The following is a 13,986-nucleotide window of genomic DNA, read 5'->3' as shown; positions in this document are numbered from 1 at the left end:
TTCTCCATTTCTTTCATTGGATTGTATGGTTTCCACAAACATTACTCGATCCTTTTGGATGCGGTTTCTGCAAGGTATGCACCATGTGAATTGGCCCTTATTGGCTACTATGCGTTTTTTATTAGTTGCAAAGCTGGCGCTGTGGACCAGTCTGTTGGTCAGGTTGCTGGCTCTCTTGAAGACTACAGGGGGTTTGTCTGGGATCTCCTTAACTAAGGACAGGGTCATTCTTTAGTATATGCCAATTTTTATTGATAATGTTTTTGATATGACCCACTTTATTATTGTACTGGGTCAAGAAACTATATCTAAAATCATTTTTTTTGCTGATCTTTCTTTTCATTTTTTGGGGGCTTATTTCCATCACGTTTTTCTTCTATGTTTTTCAAAAATTCTTCCTCACACCCTTTTTCCAAAAATCTCTCTTTTATCATCTGACCCTGTTCCCTAAAATCTTCTGTTTTGGTGCAATTTTTAGAAATACGCTGAAACTGACTTTTTTGGTATATTTTTGAGCCAAGAGGGATGATGGCAACTATTGAGTCCAATATAGGTATTCACATCTACGGTTTTGATGAATGTCTTCGTTTTTAGCCTGCTATCTTCTATAAAAATGACTAGATCAAGGAAATCCACAGAGATGGAACTTAGTATTATGGCAGTATTATGTGGGTTGTATATGTTAGTATTATGGCAGTATTATGTGGGCTGTATATGTTAGTATTATTATGACACTATATTGTAGTATTATGTGGGCTGTATATGTCGGTTTATTGTAGCACTATATGGCAGTGTTATGCATATGTTAGTATTATGACACTATATGGCAGTATTATTTGTGGTTTATATGCAGTTTTCATACCTATCAACATTTTTGTTGGAAAATTTTTGGCATTTAAGCCCTGCCCCAAACTCGCCACTACCTGGGCAGGGTTTACATGAGCCCAGCCTATTTTCGGGCCCGGATAAACGGAATATGCCAGGATCCTTACTGTCCTGTCTAGGGTCCCCATATTATATATGTAGGTGCACATACAGTGTGGTCACCGCTATACACGTTACATGCAGATATATGCTTATTATGTGTCTATTAAACAATACCTTTTTTTTTCTCACAAATGTCTGGAATCTATAAATGTCGGATTTGATGTAAAAATAGAAATCTGCGTTCTCTCGTTATCACCCATGTTTTTTTTTTCGGCAGCTCTATTTTGCTGAGATTTTCATGTGTTAATCCGACTGTTAAATATAGGACATGTCACCATGTAAGACTATAAGCTGCGAGAATATAGAAAACGTGCTGTTCATACGGCTGGCAACAGACTCAGCCCTCTTACACAGCGTTAGGGTCTATGCATTAACTGTTTGGCTGCCACTCACAAAGAGGAGGGGCTTAATTGGCGGCCATGTTCGTACTTGTCTTGCAAGCCTGTGTAATATGGAGAGGCAGTCTGTTGTACAGCACACAGCGCATCCTGTGACCACCAGCCCTATAACATATAACAATCGAAGTTGGTGTGTACATGATCAATTAATCTGATCCAAATCTGCCATAAGATGCGCGTCGCTAAGACAAACCATCTAGACGTTGATTTTTGCCTGATTAGTGAGGATTTTATGTTTTTGAATAAACCTAGTCCTACATGTAGAGAAATGGTGGTCAGTGGTCACCCACATGGGGAGACGGAGGTTGCTAGGCAACCTGAACTACTGCTCCTTCAAAGTAAACCCTCTTGGAGATGAAAATGCCTCAATACTCCAGTCTTTTTCTGGACTGTCCTGTGGGGTGGTTCCCAGAGGGTATAGGGGGCACAGCCAACGGTGTCCCCATTCTGAAGGGCAGCATCGTGCCCCCTTTCTCTGACTAAAAGACAAGAAAGTTCTCCTGTCGGAGGTCGTGAATGTGTTAGACACCGCTGGGAGGTTATTTGAGGATCAGCACATTCATATGTACTAAGATTTCTGTTGTTAAATTTGAAGTGTTGAAGCTGCGCCCTGAGCACACCCCAGACCCGCTGGGTAGTGCCCACCTGTAGGTGGGATTTATAGAAACCGCACCCATTTTTTGGCCCAGGACAAGCCAAATTTACTGGGATTGTCTCTGAAAATTGAGGATAGTTGGCAACTATGCACATCCTTAGGGCTCATGCACACGACCGTATGTATTTTGTGGTCCGCAAAAAACGCATCCGCAAAAAATACGGATGACGTCCGTGTGCTATCTGTATTTTAGGAATGGAACAGCTGGCCCCGTAATGCGGACAATAATAGGACTTTTTTTTTTGTTGTTGCGGAAACAGAATACACACGGAGTTATTTCCGTTTTTTTTTTGCAGACCCATTGAAATGAATGGTTGCGCATGCAGTCCGCCCCAAAAAATTATAGAAATGGAACGGACACGGAAAACAAATACGTTCGTGTGCATGAGCCCTTATTAGGCTAGGCCAGTGGTGGGCAAACTTTTTTGTCAACTGAGCCAAAACCACGATTGAAATTTCTTTCAAGAGCCACATTTTTAAAACCTAAAATATTGCCTCAACAGTGCCAGTGAGGACTATTAGGGCTCATGCACACGACCGCGTGCCCGCCGTTGCCATATTGCAGGCCGCATACGGCGGGTCCGCAATACACGGGCACTGGCCGTGTGCAGCCCGCATCAAGGACCCATTCACTTCAATGGGTCCTGGATCCGGGATATGAGTGCTACAGAGTGCTTCCGTGTATAAGATGCTATATATGTGTCATCCACAGATATCCCCCATAAGTGCCCTCCACAGATATCCCCCATAAGTGCCCTCCACAGATATCCCCCATAAGTGCCCTCCACAGATATCCCCCATAAGTGCCCTCCACAGATATCCCCCATAAGTGCCCTCCACAGATATCCCCCATAAGTGCCCTCCACAGATATCCCCCATAAGTGCGTCCTCCACAGATATCCCCCATAAGTGCGTCATCCACAGATATCCCCCATAAGTGCGTCATCCACAGATATCCCCCATAAGTGCCCTCCACAGATATCCCCCATAAGTGCCCTCTAGTAAGTAAAGTAATGTATTAGTGGGGGGAAGGGAGGAGGCAGGGACACTTGCGGTGGCGCCGGTGCTGTGCACACATCGGGGGCAGCTCCTACCTTTCTGCTGCAGGACACACATTTCGCTCCTCCTGAGCGGCGGGCTCTTCACCACTCCTCACATGGCCGGTGTTCTGCCGAAAGTCCGCCGCTGCCCGCCCTTCTGCTGCTGTGAGCAGCGTGACATCTCACCCTCCGTCATGCGCCTCCTGCCCGCCTGCCTGCTTCATTCATAAAGTGGAAGGAGCAGACAGACGGGGCAGGAGGCGCATGACGGACATTTTGCAAGCAGTTTGAGTGGCGCGTCCGCCCACCCGCCAGCCCGCACCAAAGAGCCGCATTGAAGGTTCTAAAGAGCCGCTTGTGGCTCGCGAGCCGCACTTTGCCGACCACTAGGCTAGGCCATTAATATCAGAATTTGTAGGGGTTCAAATGAATTGGACAAAGCTGCAATACCCTGCACTGCCACTACTACATGCACGGCAGAATTTTTGTGTGATCCCTAAACAAGGGATCTTACCATGTCCTCTGCAATGGTCCAAATGTTTTAAATTTAGTCTAGGGGCAAAAGAATGAGAAGTCATGACTCATGGCGGTATTTGAGTCTCCCTCTTCCTCTTGAAATGGCAGAAGACTCCTTTTATTAAGCAAAATCCTGGGCGTCACCCTTACAAACTAAAAATACAAATGGCCCCAGGATCGGGCCCCATCTCTCCAAATGCCCCAGAGCAGCTGCCTGGTCTGCCTCCATTATAAATGATATTAACCTACAAAAAGGCAGCTCTGTCAACTAAGACAGCTATAGTGACCACTTGTACCACATCCAGAGTAAACTAAAAACCAAACAAGTGGAATGTTATATCAAAAATTGTCATTTATTATAAAATATAAAAATGGAGAACAACAGGATGTCATACAGTACACGGAGAAGCACAGGGTAAGTCAAAACAAAAAGAACCACCATGAGACTGCGCAAGGTAATGCACAGATGGGTACGATCAAAAGGTAACGCTAAAGCAAAGGCTCTGGGAAACCAATTGAGTATCACATATAATAGTCTCCTCAATAGGGATGTGGTGCACGAAGCGCCACAGACTCAATGTGAGAAACCCAAAATAGTAGCTAGCAACATGGAATAATATAGGCGTCACATTCAGCCAGATAAAATAATACAATGGTGAGAACTCACTTGGCTAGGATCAAAAATAATAGCCCTGGTATACGCCTAAGTGCAAGGGACCCAGCGTGGATACATGCAGGGGTACCCCACACACAGTGAAGAACCGTGCTAGTTACAGACCGTACCTGAAGACATGGTGGCAAGATGAATGACAGGCCCTGGGCGCGAGACCTCGACGCGCGTTTCACCTCAACGGCTTCGTCAGGAGGTACTTAGTGATGCATAGGCAGGGTATATATAGGATATGGTAGGGGTGGGGTGATGGGCAAAAATTACCTGGATGCGGCACATCTGCGGACCACACGAACGGGCGCGGGAAGCTCCATGGTACGCGGCGCCATCTCTCAGCGCATCCACGTCTGCACACTGCGCATGCGCAGCGACACTTGCAGACGTCACGGAGCGCGTCGAGATGGCGCCGCCCAGCGCATGCGCACCCCGCGACCCCCGTGGAACGCAGGTGAACCGCAATCCGCCGCTCAGAAAACAACCAGAGGATGGGATGTAATCGCACGATTGCCATAACGCCGCAGGCACACACCCGCTGTATCCACACCGGGCCCCTCGCTCACAGAAAATATCATATAAGGAAAAAACATAAGTGGACATCTAATCTGAATCAAAGGATAGTAAGAAGTGACATAGTCATAAGTGTAACAGGTAGTAACATGACCTCCTGATACGTATACATAGTGGCATATCAGATAGAAAGGTGACATGTAAGGGGTCATAAATAAAACCATAATAATGGCTAACTATGGCGTAACCCTGTAACGCACACACAGTGATGGGTGATAAGAAACATACAATGTGCTAAGGGTCCATAACAATAGAACCAATAAATATAACGATCGTACAAATAATCTAGTGGTATAGTGAATGAAAGAGAAAAACTAATCCATAAAAACATCACATATATAAAAAAGTACTATCAGTAATTAGCATATAATCATTAATAAACATAATCCAGAACGTGTCAAATCAGGTCATATGGGTCGATATTACCATCAAAGGTAAACATGATAAAACAATTCATACAAGTAAAGAGAATCATCCCATTATATTGATAAAACAAGGGTAATACTGTATAAAAAGCTGTATAATATAGACCCACTGTAATAATGGTAGAGGGTGGGGGCGAACAGGGTGGCACCCCGGGCAGCAAAGGCAGCCCGCGGGGTCACCCCAGACACACCCAACCCACCACCCAGCAAAGATGACAACGGAAAGGGGTGACCGGGGTGACACCACCGGCGGCAAAGGCCGCCGGCGGGGTCAGCCGAGACACCCCCAGCCGCCAAGACAAAGAGCAATGAAAGCAGCAATGTGAATCATTAATATACATAATCCTGAACGTGTCAAATCAGGTCATATGGGTCAACATTACCATCTAGGCCATAATTAGCCCATAACTAAATATACTCTCAGTCTCCTTCTCAAATATACATGATAATAGACATGATAAAACAATTCATACGAGTAAAGAAAATCATCCCATTATATTGATGAAAAAAAAAAAATAATACTGTATAAAAAGCTGTATAATATAGACCCGCTGTAATAATGATACAGGTTCGCTGCAATAATGGAAGAGGGTGGGGGCGAACGAGGTGGCACCCCGGGCAGCAAGGGCAGCCCGCGGGGTCACCCCAGACACACCCAACCCCCAGCAAAGATGATAAAAGGATACACGAGAGTCCTGAAACGGAGAGGGGTGACCGGGGTGACACCGCCGGCGGCAAAGGCCGCCGGCGGGGTCAGCCGAGACACCCCCATCCGCCAAGACCAAGAGCAATGAGAGCAGTAATGTGAACCGCGGCAGCAGTGGAGTCGGGGCGTCCGGGACGGCACCACAGGCGCCAGAAGCCGACAGCGGGGTCGGCCCGGGCCCCCACAACCCCACAAAAGAGGGAGAGCCACGGTGGAATAGGCCCCACCCATATGGCACCAAGCACATCAGATACCTAACACGTCCTCCCCAAAAATATAGCAATATCATAGTAAGGATCTCACTGGCTAGAATATGCCAAGCAGGTTTATACCCATGTATTCTCGGAGCACAAAATGGTGCCCCGCCATATGTACATATATTAGAAGTAATGTAATATTATATAAATATGTTGCTAGGAGGTCTTGACGAACATCCTCTCTTGTGGCGGCTATGTCATCACAATAGGTAGCTCCGTCCATCATCACCAATTCCACACAGAAATGAATAGCATGATCTCAAAAAAAGAAAATAACAATATTATAGGAAATACAATATAATAAAACAAAAGCAAAAATATATACCCTGCAATAAAATTTGCGCTATTTTCATAGAAAAGAAGAAAAACTGTTAGATTCATTAAGGCCGTACGGAGTGACGGTGTCAAGGTTGACAATCCACCTAGTCTCTCTACGGAGTAGAGCCACTTTAATATTACCGCCTCTAGACCCTAGATGGAGTCTGTCAATACCCTTCACCGTCAGTCCCCCTGGATCGGACCCGTGAAACCTGCGAAAATGTCGTGGAACCGCCTGCAGTGACTCCCAATCCTTCTCAGGAATATCCGCCGCTGCACGAATCCTACACACATGTTCCAAAACCCGTGTTTTCAGGGCTCTCTTTGTCATACCAACATAAAAAAGATTACATGGGCATGTGATCAAATATATCACAGCCTCAGTATTACAATTTATGTTGTGTACGATCTTAAAATCTTTTCGGCCTGAGGAGTCACTGAAGGCGGTAGAACGAATCATGTACCTGCAGGCGGCACACGATCCACAGGAGAAGGACCCCCACTTGGGACCTTTACTGCCAAAGATGCCCCCCCTGGGTGTGGGGACATAGTGACTTTTTGTGAGGATGTCACGCAAATTGCGTGACCGCCTCCACGTAATCTGGGGATATGTGGGGAGACATACCGCCAGATCACCATCTGTGTGAAGAACCGACCAATGTCTCCTCAGAATGTCCTGAATATACCTCCATTTTGAATTAAAGGGGGTAATAAATCTCACACATGTGTCACGGTTGTCCCTTTTCTGAACTCTACTCACCAACAAAGAGTCTCTAGACGTTTTTTTGGCTCTTTCATAGCCCCGTTGTATGGTATTATACTGATAACCTCTTTCGAGGAATCGTTGTGTCAGCACGCCGGCTTGTTGTTCGAACTGCTTATCACTGGAGCAAATTCTGCGAGTTCTTAGGAACTGCCCTGTAGGTATTGCCCGAATCGTATTGGGGTGGTGAGCAGAGGAGGCGTGGAGAAGGGCATTGACGGCAGTGGACTTCCTGAAAAGATCAGTGGACAAATGGCCGTCAGATCCCTTAGTGATCATTATATCCAGGAATTCGACATTCGTGAGACTATATTTCCAGGTAAGTCTGATATTACGTGTGTTCTGGTTGAGACAGGCCAAAAAGTTTTCCAAGGACGGAATAGTATCCTGCCATAGGAAAAACACATCGTCTATATACCTAGACCATAGGAGTGCGGCATCATATCCAGGCGTTTCCTGGACAATCTCTCTCTCCCACAGCCCCAGGAACAAGTTGGCATATGCGGGGGCACACGATGCCCCCATAGCTGTCCCCTGGAGCTGTAGGAAGAGGCGGTCCTTGAATAAAAAGTAGTTATGCGTGAGCATAAATTCTAACAATGTCAGAATAAACTCAATCATGCCATTGTCATAATCTGACATGGTCAAAAAGGATCTGGATGCCCGCACTCCCTGGTCATGGTATATAGACGTGTATAACGACTCAATGTCGCATGTGACAAGGACCACATCTGGGTCAACATGAATCCCATTTAGCCGTCTCAGCATGTCGGTGGTATCCTTAACAAAAGAAGGAAGGGTTTCTACGCTTTTCTGGAGAAAAAAATCTATGAACCTTCCCACATTGGTGCACAAGCTGCCGATCCCCGAAACGATCGGACGTCCGGGAGGATGGGTGCGGCTCTTGTGCACCTTAGGGAGCAGATATAAGGTGGATTTGACCGGAAAGTCAACTCTCAACCCTTCCATCATTTTGATAGTGATGATGCCCTGATCACAGGCTTCTGCAAGAATGTCATCCAACTCATTCTTATAAAGTATAGTGGGGTCCTTCTCAATTCTGCGGTAGCATTCCCTATTATTGAGCTGCCTAAAAACCTCTCTTTCGTACATCTGCACAGGCCATATCACGACATTACCCCCCTTGTCAGCAGGTTTGATCACTACATCTTTCAATTCCTGTAGCTCCCGAAGTGCCTGTCTCTGTGAACGAGTCAGATTGTCTTTTCCAATATGTACATGGTCTATGTTTAGATCTCGTTTTACTAATTTCACAAAGACATCCACCGCGGGGCACAATGTTTTAGGGGGGAATGTACGTGAGCGCCTGTGCAGATGTACGGGAGACCTGCTAGGTACAGTAGCTATCTAGCAGGTCTAGCAGGTCTCCCGTACATCTGCACAGGCGCTCACGTACATTCCCCCCTAAAACATTGTGCCCCGCGGTGGATGTCTTTGTGAAATTAGTAAAACGAGATCTAAACATAGACCATGTACATATTGGAAAAGACAATCTGACTCGTTCACAGAGACAGGCACTTCGGGAGCTACAGGAATTGAAAGATGTAGTGATCAAACCTGCTGACAAGGGGGGTAATGTCGTGATATGGCCTGTGCAGATGTACGAAAGAGAGGTTTTTAGGCAGCTCAATAATAGGGAATGCTACCGCAGAATTGAGAAGGACCCCACTATACTTTATAAGAATGAGTTGGATGACATTCTTGCAGAAGCCTGTGATCAGGGCATCATCACTATCAAAATGATGGAAGGGTTGAGAGTTGACTTTCCGGTCAAATCCACCTTATATCTGCTCCCTAAGGTGCACAAGAGCCGCACCCATCCTCCCGGACGTCCGATCGTTTCGGGGATCGGCAGCTTGTGCACCAATGTGGGAAGGTTCATAGATTTTTTTCTCCAGAAAAGCGTAGAAACCCTTCCTTCTTTTGTTAAGGATACCACCGACATGCTGAGACGGCTAAATGGGATTCATGTTGACCCAGATGTGGTCCTTGTCACATGCGACATTGAGTCGTTATACACGTCTATATACCATGACCAGGGAGTGCGGGCATCCAGATCCTTTTTGACCATGTCAGATTATGACAATGGCATGATTGAGTTTATTCTGACATTGTTAGAATTTATGCTCACGCATAACTACTTTTTATTCAAGGACCGCCTCTTCCTACAGCTCCAGGGGACAGCTATGGGGGCATCGTGTGCCCCCGCATATGCCAACTTGTTCCTGGGGCTGTGGGAGAGAGAGATTGTCCAGGAAACGCCTGGATATGATGCCGCACTCCTATGGTCTAGGTATATAGACGATGTGTTTTTCCTATGGCAGGATACTATTCCGTCCTTGGAAAACTTTTTGGCCTGTCTCAACCAGAACACACGTAATATCAGACTTACCTGGAAATATAGTCTCACGAATGTCGAATTCCTGGATATAATGATCACTAAGGGATCTGACGGCCATTTGTCCACTGATCTTTTCAGGAAGTCCACTGCCGTCAATGCCCTTCTCCACGCCTCCTCTGCTCACCACCCCAATACGATTCGGGCAATACCTACAGGGCAGTTCCTAAGAACTCGCAGAATTTGCTCCAGTGATAAGCAGTTCGAACAACAAGCCGGCGTGCTGACACAACGATTCCTCGAAAGAGGTTATCAGTATAATACCATACAACGGGGCTATGAAAGAGCCAAAAAAACGTCTAGAGACTCTTTGTTGGTGAGTAGAGTTCAGAAAAGGGACAACCGTGACACATGTGTGAGATTTATTACCCCCTTTAATTCAAAATGGAGGTATATTCAGGACATTCTGAGGAGACATTGGTCGGTTCTTCACACAGATGGTGATCTGGCGGTATGTCTCCCCACATATCCCCAGATTACGTGGAGGCGGTCACGCAATTTGCGTGACATCCTCACAAAAAGTCACTATGTCCCCACACCCAGGGGGGGCATCTTTGGCAGTAAAGGTCCCAAGTGGGGGTCCTTCTCCTGTGGATCGTGTGCCGCCTGCAGGTACATGATTCGTTCTACCGCCTTCAGTGACTCCTCAGGCCGAAAAGATTTTAAGATCGTACACAACATAAATTGTAATACTGAGGCTGTGATATATTTGATCACATGCCCATGTAATCTTTTTTATGTTGGTATGACAAAGAGAGCCCTGAAAACACGGGTTTTGGAACATGTGTGTAGGATTCGTGCAGCGGCGGATATTCCTGAGAAGGATTGGGAGTCACTGCAGGCGGTTCCACGACATTTTCGCAGGTTTCACGGGTCCGATCCAGGGGGACTGACGGTGAAGGGTATTGACAGACTCCATCTAGGGTCTAGAGGCGGTAATATTAAAGTGGCTCTACTCCGTAGAGAGACTAGGTGGATTGTCAACCTTGACACCGTCACTCCGTACGGCCTTAATGAATCTAACAGTTTTTCTTCTTTTCTATGAAAATAGCGCGAATTTTATTGCAGGGTATATATTTTTGCTTTTGTTTTATTATATTGTATTTCCTATAATATTGTTATTTTCTTTTTTTGAGATCATGCTATTCATTTCTGTGTGGAATTGGTGATGATGGACGGAGCTACCTATTGTGATGACATAGCCGCCACAAGAGAGGATGTTCGTCAAGACCTCCTAGCAACATATTTATATAATATTACATTACTTCTAATATATGTACATATGGCAGGGCACCATTTTGTGCTCCGAGAATACATGGGTATAAACCTGCTTGGCATATTCTAGCCAGTGAGATCCTTACTATGATATTGCTATATTTTTGGGGAGGACGTGTTAGGTATCTGATGTGCTTGGTGCCATATGGGTGGGGCCTATTCCACCGTGGCTCTCCCTCTTTTGTGGGGTTGTGGGGGCCCGGGCCGACCCCGCTGTCGGCTTCTGGCGCCTGTGGTGCCGTCCCGGACGCCCCGACTCCACTGCTGCCGCGGTTCACATTACTGCTCTCATTGCTCTTGGTCTTGGCGGATGGGGGTGTCTCGGCTGACCCCGCCGGCGGCCTTTGCCGCCGGCGGTGTCACCCCGGTCACCCCTCTCCGTTTCAGGACTCTCGTGTATCCTTTTATCATCTTTGCTGGGGGTTGGGTGTGTCTGGGGTGACCCCGCGGGCTGCCCTTGCTGCCCGGGGTGCCACCTCGTTCGCCCCCACCCTCTTCCATTATTGCAGCGAACCTGTATCATTATTACAGCGGGTCTATATTATACAGCTTTTTATACAGTATTATTTTTTTTTTTTCATCAATATAATGGGATGATTTTCTTTACTCGTATGAATTGTTTTATCATGTCTATTATCATGTATATTTGAGAAGGAGACTGAGAGTATATTTAGTTATGGGCTAATTATGGCCTAGATGGTAATGTTGACCCATATGACCTGATTTGACACGTTCAGGATTATGTATATTAATGATTCACATTGCTGCTTTCATTGCTCTTTGTCTTGGCGGCTGGGGGTGTCTCGGCTGACCCCGCCGGCGGCCTTTGCCGCCGGTGGTGTCACCCCGGTCACCCCTTTCCGTTGTCATCTTTGCTGGGTGGTGGGTTGGGTGTGTCTGGGGTGACCCCGCGGGCTGCCTTTGCTGCCCGGGGTGCCACCCTGTTCGCCCCCACCCTCTACCATTATTACAGTGGGTCTATATTATACAGCTTTTTATACAGTATTACCCTTGTTTTATCAATATAATGGGATGATTCTCTTTACTTGTATGAATTGTTTTATCATGTTTACCTTTGATGGTAATATCGACCCATATGACCTGATTTGACACGTTCTGGATTATGTTTATTAATGATTATATGCTAATTACTGATAGTACTTTTTTATATATGTGATGTTTTTATGGATTAGTTTTTCTCTTTCATTCACTATACCACTAGATTATTTGTACGATCGTTATATTTATTGGTTCTATTGTTATGGACCCTTAGCACATTGTATGTTTCTTATCACCCATCACTGTGTGTGCGTTACAGGGTTACGCCATAGTTAGCCATTATTATGGTTTTATTTATGACCCCTTACATGTCACCTTTCTATCTGATATGCCACTATGTATACGTATCAGGAGGTCATGTTACTACCTGTTACACTTATGACTATGTCACTTCTTACTATCCTTTGATTCAGATTAGATGTCCACTTATGTTTTTTCCTTATATGATATTTTCTGTGAGCGAGGGGCCCGGTGTGGATACAGCGGGTGTGTGCCTGCGGCGTTATGGCAATCGTGCGATTACATCCCATCCTCTGGTTGTTTTCTGAGCGGCGGATTGCGGTTCACCTGCGTTCCACGGGGGTCGCGGGGTGCGCATGCGCTGGGCGGCGCCATCTCGACGCGCTCCGTGACGTCTGCAAGTGTCGCTGCGCATGCGCAGTGTGCAGACGTGGATGCGCTGAGAGATGGCGCCGCGTACCATGGAGCTTCCCGCGCCCGTTCGTGTGGTCCGCAGATGTGCCGCATCCAGGTAATTTTTGCCCATCACCCCACCCCTACCATATCCTATATATACCCTGCCTATGCATCACTAAGTACCTCCTGACGAAGCCGTTGAGGTGAAACGCGCGTCGAGGTCTCGCGCCCAGGGCCTGTCATTCATCTTGCCACCATGTCTTCAGGTACGGTCTGTAACTAGCACGGTTCTTCACTGTGTGTGGGGTACCCCTGCATGTATCCACGCTGGGTCCCTTGCACTTAGGCGTATACCAGGGCTATTATTTTTGATCCTAGCCAAGTGAGTTCTCACCATTGTATTATTTTATCTGGCTGAATGTGACGCCTATATTATTCCATGTTGCTAGCTACTATTTTGGGTTTCTCACATTGAGTCTGTGGCGCTTCGTGCACCACATCCCTATTGAGGAGACTATTATATGTGATACTCAATTGGTTTCCCAGAGCCTTTGCTTTAGCGTTACCTTTTGATCGTACCCATCTGTGCATTACCTTGCGCAGTCTCATGGTGGTTCTTTTTGTTTTGACTTACCCTGTGCTTCTCCGTGTACTGTATGACATCCTGTTGTTCTCCATTTTTATATTTTATAATAAATGACAATTTTTGATATAACATTCCACTTGTTTGGTTTTTAGTTTTCCATTATAAATGACACACAACCTCCAACTGTATTATTTTCAGAATTTTAATTTATTGTCTACCGGGAATAAAAATAAAAATACACACACATTTTATAAAGTTTCCTCTGCCCCGTCGGCGCGGTACATACGATGTCCAGGGAGGATTGCAGTACAATGGATGATTTATTTATATTGTTCATTTTGCTAATTGCCCCCTCCCTCATTTGCAGCGCAGGATCACAGAAAGACACTTTCAACACAATGACGGACCACACAATAAACAAAAGAGGACACTTTGTGTTCCACATCCTCGCTGACCTCTCTTTGCCCCTTTTTGGGGTAATTACATTACATTAATTACTTTTTTTCATTAAACTTGAAAGGCACCTGCACCTTTTTTTTTTTTTTAAATATGCAAAACGTTCTTCCTCGCACAGTGAATCTGTGTCCATTAACAACTCTTAGTGGACGCGCGGTTACGCTTTAACGGCTGCGCTCCCCAGGGCACGAGTTAAGTATCTTTTTTATAATGCATTGTGCTGTATTATTAAGTAGTCTTAAGTGAGAAGGAA

Source organism: Bufo bufo, chromosome 7, assembly GCF_905171765.1.
Source record: "Bufo bufo chromosome 7, aBufBuf1.1, whole genome shotgun sequence".
Taxonomy (NCBI): domain Eukaryota; kingdom Metazoa; phylum Chordata; class Amphibia; order Anura; family Bufonidae; genus Bufo; species Bufo bufo.
The sequence above is the reverse complement of the archived record's forward strand: the minus strand, read 5'-3'. Positions refer to the sequence as shown.